Genomic DNA, 7,092 nt, shown 5'->3' on the forward strand with positions numbered 1-7,092 from the left:
CATGGCCAGCACAGCCTTGACTCCTACTGGCATGGCCAGCTCAGCCTTGACTCCTACTGGCATGGCCAGCACAGCCTTGACTCCTACTGGCATGGCCAGCACAGCCTTCACCCTACTGGCATGGCCAGCACAGCCTTGACTCCTACTGGCATGGCCAGCACAGCCTTGACTCCTACTGGCATGGCCAGCACAGCCTTGACCCCTACTGGCATGGCCAGCACAGCCTTGACTCCTACTGGCATGGCCAGCACAGCCTTGACTCCTGCTGGCATGGCCAGCACAGCCTTGACTCCTACTGGCATGGCCAGCACAGCCTTCACCCTACTGGCATGGCCAGCACAGCCTTGACTCCTACTGGCATGGCCAGCACAGCCTTGACTCCTACTGGCATGGCCAGCACAGCCTTGACTCCTGCTGGCATGGCCAGCACAGCCTTGACTCCTGCTGGCATGTCCAGCACAGCCTTGACTCCTACTGGCATGGCCAGCACAGCCTTGACTCCTGCTGGCATGGCCAGCACAGCCTTGACTCCTACTGGCATGGCCAGCACAGCCTTGACTCCTACTGGCATGGCCAGCACAGCCTTGACTCCTACTGGCATGGCCAGCACAGCCTTGACTCCTACTGGCATGGCCAGCTCAGTTTTGACTCCTACTGGCATGACCAGCTCAGTCTTGACTCCTACTGGCATGGCCAGCACAGCCTTGACTCCTACTGGCATGGCCAGCACAGCCTTCAACCTACTGGCATTGCCAGCACAGCCTTGACTCCTACTGGCATGGCCAGCACAGCCTTGACTCCTACTGGCATGACCAGCACAGCCTTCACCCTACTGGCATGGCCAGCACAGCCTTGACTCCTACTGGCATGGCCAGCACAGCCTTGACTCCTGCTGGCATGGCCAGCACAGCCTTGACTCCTACTGGCATGGCCAGCTCAGTTTTGACTCCTACTGGCATGACCAGCTCAGTCTTGACTCCTACTGGCATGGCCAGCACAGCCTTGACTCCTACTGGCATGGCCAGCACAGCCTTCAACCTACTGGCATGGCCAGCACAGCCTTGACTCCTACTGGCATGGCCAGCACAGCCTTGACTCCTACTGGCATGGCCAGCACAGCCTTGACTCCTGCTGGCATGGCCAGCACAAACAGATTTTTTATTTTTTTATGGTTACAGAAAGAAATATACAATTCACTTTCCTGTGGCAACGTGATGGCCAATACAAATCTTGTTGCTGCATGGTTATTTTTACTGCTGTGACAATGCCCGGTCAAATTAAGATCCAACATTTGTAGTAGTAGTAGTAGTGGGCAGTTGTCATTTTTTTTTAAGTTTGTGAGAAAAAAACGCATTGATACGATTACAAAAACAGCTGTATCTTGATTGGTAGAAGTAATTTCTCTTCTGATTGCCGATTTGAATATCAGAGAAGAATACTAGCATGTCATAAGGCTCTAAGGGCCCGGTTCTGACTTAGGAAATGTATATCTTTCTTACACACGCTTTTCCTACACACTTTCTCAGTAGTTGGTATTCACTCTTACCTTATGCAGGTGCGTTACAGGCTTTGCGGGCTGGGTTCCCTTGCGGGGTGCTGAATACATTTAATTCAGTCGCTGAAAACACCTCCCATTTTGTTAAGCCAACAGACTTTTTTTTCTCGTGGAGTTTTCATTCAGTAGTGTTTTCAGTCCATTTATCTAAAGCCGTCCCTTTTAAATTTGGTGTACTTTTTTTTTTTTATTTAATTTTCTCTACAGACTCGCTAGATATTATATCGGGAGAAGAGATCAGAATAATAGGGATCAAATAAAGAAAGCTACAGTGGGGCAAAAAAAGTATTTAGTCAGCCACCAATTGGGCAAGTTCTCCCACTTAAAAAAGATGAGAGAGGCCTGTAATTTTCATCATAGGTACACTTCAACTATGACAGACAAAATGAGAAGAAAAATCCAGAAAATCACATTGTAGGATTTTTTTAATGAATTTATTTGCTAATTATGGTGGAAAATAAGTATTTGATCAATAACAAAAGTTTATCTCAATACTAAATACACACAATTCTTCCCCTTTTTTGCACCAATTGTAGATTATTTCGGGTTAGGGAAGTATTTATGAATAATAACCCCCAAAAAAGTTTGGAGAGCCTGTATGCACAAAATATATTGGTGAATCAACCAAAATGTGCCGCCCTTTGCGAGGCACTACAAAACCGCCCTGGTCTTTGTGGTTGAATCTGTGTTTGAAATTCACTGCTAGACTGAGGGACCTTACAATTAACTGTATGTGTTGAGTACAGAGATGAGGTAGTCATTAAAAAATAATGTTAAACACTTATTGCACACGGTGAGTCTATGCAACTTGGTATGTGACGAACAGGCCCCCACTTAACATCTACGGGGCTGCACTCGCGGTGAGCGGGTCGAGAGTTTCAAGTTCCTTGGTGTCCACATCACCAACAAACTATCATGGTCCAAACACACCAGGACAGTCATGAAGAGGGCACGACAAAACCTTTTCCCAACATTTGGTATGGGTCCCCATCTCTTCAAAAAGTTCTACAGCTGCACCATCGAGAGCATCCTGGCCGGTTGCATCACCGCCTGCTATGGCAACTGCTCGGCCTCCGACCGCAAGGCGCTACAGAGGGTGGTGCGAACGGCCCAGTACATCACTGGGGCCAAGCTTCCTGCCATCCAGGACCTCTTTACCAGGCGGTGTCAGAGGAAGAACCTAAAAATTGTTTTATCACCCTAGTCATAGACTGTTCTCTTTGCAACTGCACGGCAAGAGGTACCGGAGCGCCAAGTCTAGTTCCAAAAGGCTCCTTAACACCAACCCCCAAGCCTTAAGACTGATGAACAATTCATCAAAAGTTTCTTAAATGTTTCTTAACTCGATTTATTGAACTGCATTGTTGGTTAAAGGCTTGTAAGTAGGCATTTCATGGCCTGTTGGCCTTTATGGTAGAGTGGCCAGACGGAAGCCACTCCTCAGTAAAAGGCACATGACAGCCCGCTTGGAGTTTGCCAAAAGGCACCTAAAGGACTCAGACCAGGAGAAACAAGATTCTCTGGTCTGATGAAACGAAGATTGAACTCTTTGGCCTGAATGCCAAAGATCACATCTGAAGGAAACCAGCCAACATCTCTACGGTGAAGCATGGTGGTGGCAGCATCATGCTGTGGGGATGTATTTCAGCGACTGGGAGACTAGTCAGGATCGAGGCAAAGAGTAACGGAGTGGTGAGAGAGAGAGAGACCTGAAAATGATTGTGCAGCAACGCTCCCCATCCAACTTGACAGAGCTTGAGAGGATCTACAGAGATGAATGTGAGAAACTCCCCAAATACAGATGTGCCAATTTTGTAGCGTCAATTTAATCAATTTTAGAATAAGGCTGTAAAGTAACAAAATGTGGACAAAGTCAAGGGGTCTGAATACTTTCTGAAGGCACTGTATATCAAATGCATCAGAAAATGTATTTAATGCATTTCATAGTAATGTATTTTAGAATATATTTTATCATGTATTTATCGATACATTTGGTAAATATATATTTACAAATATTTTGTGAAATTAATTCCAACATGCGTTTAAATATATTTGTAAGAAATATATATTTTAATTAAAATGTATGGCAAATATAAGAATTATTGAAACGAAATGGTGACTTTATTAACAATGAAGCTATTATGTATTGACTATTATGTGTGCTACTGCCTTGACTGTTGATCTGGCTGTGTCAAAACTACAGTCACATGTTATGCAGGAATCCCTAGCTGATTTAAAACTTGTACTGAATACGGGCAGAACGAAATGCATTGTTGTTTTCAAACTCTCGTAAAAAAATGTTTCAGATTAACTACACGTTCACTCTTTAGATGGTTCTCCAATCAAACGTGTTCCCGTTTATCAATACTTAGACATTGGGATTGTTGTTTTAAAAACATGTACTAGATGAGCTGGTTAAATAAGAAGCTAAGATTTAAATTTGTCTTTTCCTACAGAAACGGATCGTAACTTTCTCTAATCAGTAGGGAGCAGATTATTCAGTCCTTTTGATCTGTTGTTGATCATGGTGATGTTATTTATCAAAGCGCTGCTGCTAAAACTCTTAAACCTTTGGCTGCCATCTCCCATAATGCACTTCGTTTCGTTACAGGGTTTTAATACTCATCACTGCATCCTCTATCTAAAGGCTGGCTGGACTTCACTGAAGACCTCATTCCATCTCCCATAATGCCCTTCGTTTCGTTACAGGGTTTTAATACTCATCACTGCATCCTCTATCTAAAGGTTGGCTGGACTTCACTGAAGACCTCATTCCATCTCCCATAATGCCCTTCGTTTCGTTACAGGGTTTTAATACTCATCACTGCATCCTCTATCTAAAGGTTGGCTGGACTTCACTGAAGACCTCATTCCATCTCCCATAATGCCCTTCGTTTCGTTACAGGGTTTTAATACTCATCACTGCATCCTCTATCTAAAGGTTGGCTGGACTTCACTGAAGACCTCATTCCATCTCCCATAATGCCCTTCGTTTCGTTACAGGGTTGTAATACTCATCACTGCATCCTCTATCTAAAGGTTGGCTGGACTTCGTTAAAAACCTGCATCTCTACATGACTCCCATTTTGTTTACGAGACCCTACTTCATACACTTCTGTCTTATCTAACTTTGCTGCTGAAGTCTAGACACCGGAGTTGCCTAACTTCGTTCACAGTGATTGGTTAACTCTTAAAGTTCCCTAGGGTCTACACCGAGCTAGATAAATCTGCTTTAAGTTTTAATTCCAAATACATTTAATCTTGGTGTTCTTTTGCCGTTCGGCCTATTTCAAGATTGAATTGACTTATTTGTGGAGGAATATAACTGTTTTTCTGGGTGATGATTTATTTCCCATGACAGTGTTTTTGTGTTTTAGTGTGTATATGTTTAGGTATGTGTCTATTGTATTATGCAGGGCCTATTTGGAAATGAGACCTAGGTTTCAATGCGTCTTCCCTTTTAAATAAATAATTAATTAAATGTAACATTATGAAAACTTAGTAGGCTCCTTGATATCACATGCATATACAGTTGAAGTCAGAAGTTTACATACACCTTAGCCAAATATACATTTAAACTTCAGTTTTTCACAATTCCTGACATTTAATCCTAGTAAAAAATTCCCTGTTTTAGGTCAGTTAGGATCACCACTTTATTTTAAGAATGTGAAATGTCAGAATAATAGTAGAGAGAATTATTTATTTCAGCTTTTATTTCTTTCATCACATTCCCAGTGGGTCAGAAGTTTACATACACGCAATTAGTATTTGCTATCATTGCCTTTAAATTGTTTAACTTGGGTCAAACGTTTCGGGTAGCCTTCCACAAGCTTCCCACAGTAAGTTGGGTGAATTTTGGCCCATTCCTCCTGACAGAGCTGGTGTAACTGAGTCAGGTTTGTAGGCCTCCTTGCTCGCACACACTTTTTCAGTTCTGCCCACAAATTTTCTATGGGATTGAGGTCAGGGCTTTGTGATGGCCACTCCAATACCTTGACATTGTTGTCCTTAAGCCATTTTTGCCACAACTTTGGAAGGATGCTTGGGGTCGTTGTCCATTTGGAAGACCCATTTGCAACCAAGCTTTAACTTCCTGACTGATGTCTTGAGATGTTGCTTCAATATATCCACATAATGTTCCAAAACGTGTTTTCAATACCTCTTTGGTGAAAATAGACCAAATGATTAGTGTGAGGAGCTACTAACAGCTTGCTATTGCTTTTATTTTAGCCTTATATCTTCTACTTGAAGTCAGAAGTTTACATACGCCTTATCTTAACTAACCCCTTCACCTAACCCTAACCCTTTAAACTAACCCCTTCACCTAACCATAACCCTTTAAACTAACCCCTTCACCTAACCATAACCCTTTAAACTAACCCCTTCACCTAACCATAACCCTAACCATTTAAACTAACCCCTTCACCTAACCATAACCCTTTAAACTAACCCCTTCACCTAACCATAACCCTTTTAACTAACCCCTTCACCTAACCATAACCTGCACTGTTGGTTGAGGTCAGTCAGCATTTCACAGTAAGGTGAAACACCTGTTGGTTAAGGGCTTGTAAATCAGCATTTCACAGTAAGGTTGTTGTATTCTGATTATACCCTGATGAAGACAGCTTGTCTGTCGAAACGTCAGATATAAATATTTTTGCATCTTGAGCTCCTAGAGAGTGAGTCTCTCCTTTATATTCAAGTGTTCCACTCCGCTAGCCAGCACCTCGCCGAAATAGGTGTTCCACTCCGCTAGCCAGCACCTCGCCGAAATAGGTGTTCCACTCCGCTAGCCAGCACCTCGCCGAAATAGGTGTTCCACTCCGCTAGCCAGCACCTCGCCGAAATAGGTGTTCCACTCCGCTAGCCAGCACCTCGCCGAAATAGGTGTTCCACTCCGCTAGCCAGCACCTCGCCGAAATAGCTCTTTTTCCTCTAGAGCATTCAGAGCATGTGACAAAGTTTGATTAGATTGAAATGGTTTTTTAAAAATAACATTCTATGGGAAGTACCATCAACAGTCTGAATGGAACGGTATCAAACCGTATCGTCCACTCCATTCATGAAATATGAGTGAAATAGTTTTCCTTACAAATGTGTTTTTATTAACTATGTTAAAAAGCAGCTTTTCTGTTGTTTGCATGGTGCTTATACCGGTCATAAGGCCGTCAATGTAAATAAGAATTTGTTCTTAACTTACTTCCCTTGTTAATTAAAGGTAAAAAAATATTCATCATAATAATTAAAATATTCATGCGAGTAGATCACTGATTGGCCAGTTTAGCCTCCTCTAGACTGCTGACATCATACTCAATGAGGAAATTGCAAGCATTTTTTCTGTTTGAGATGGGATTTTCAAAGTGTTTTTTCTGTGAGTATAGAATGACTCAACAACAGTATTGGGGTATGAATTAACAGAATATTAACAGAACAACTTGGTCAAATAAATGTCTGAACGGAACAACTTGGTCAAATAAAGGACAACTTGGTGAAATAAAGTCAAAACAATTACAATTATTATTCCAAACAGACTTCCA

This window comes from Oncorhynchus mykiss, chromosome 21 (assembly GCF_057628025.1).
Source record: "Oncorhynchus mykiss isolate SJ-2025 chromosome 21, ASM5762802v1, whole genome shotgun sequence".
NCBI classification, from domain to species: domain Eukaryota; kingdom Metazoa; phylum Chordata; class Actinopteri; order Salmoniformes; family Salmonidae; genus Oncorhynchus; species Oncorhynchus mykiss.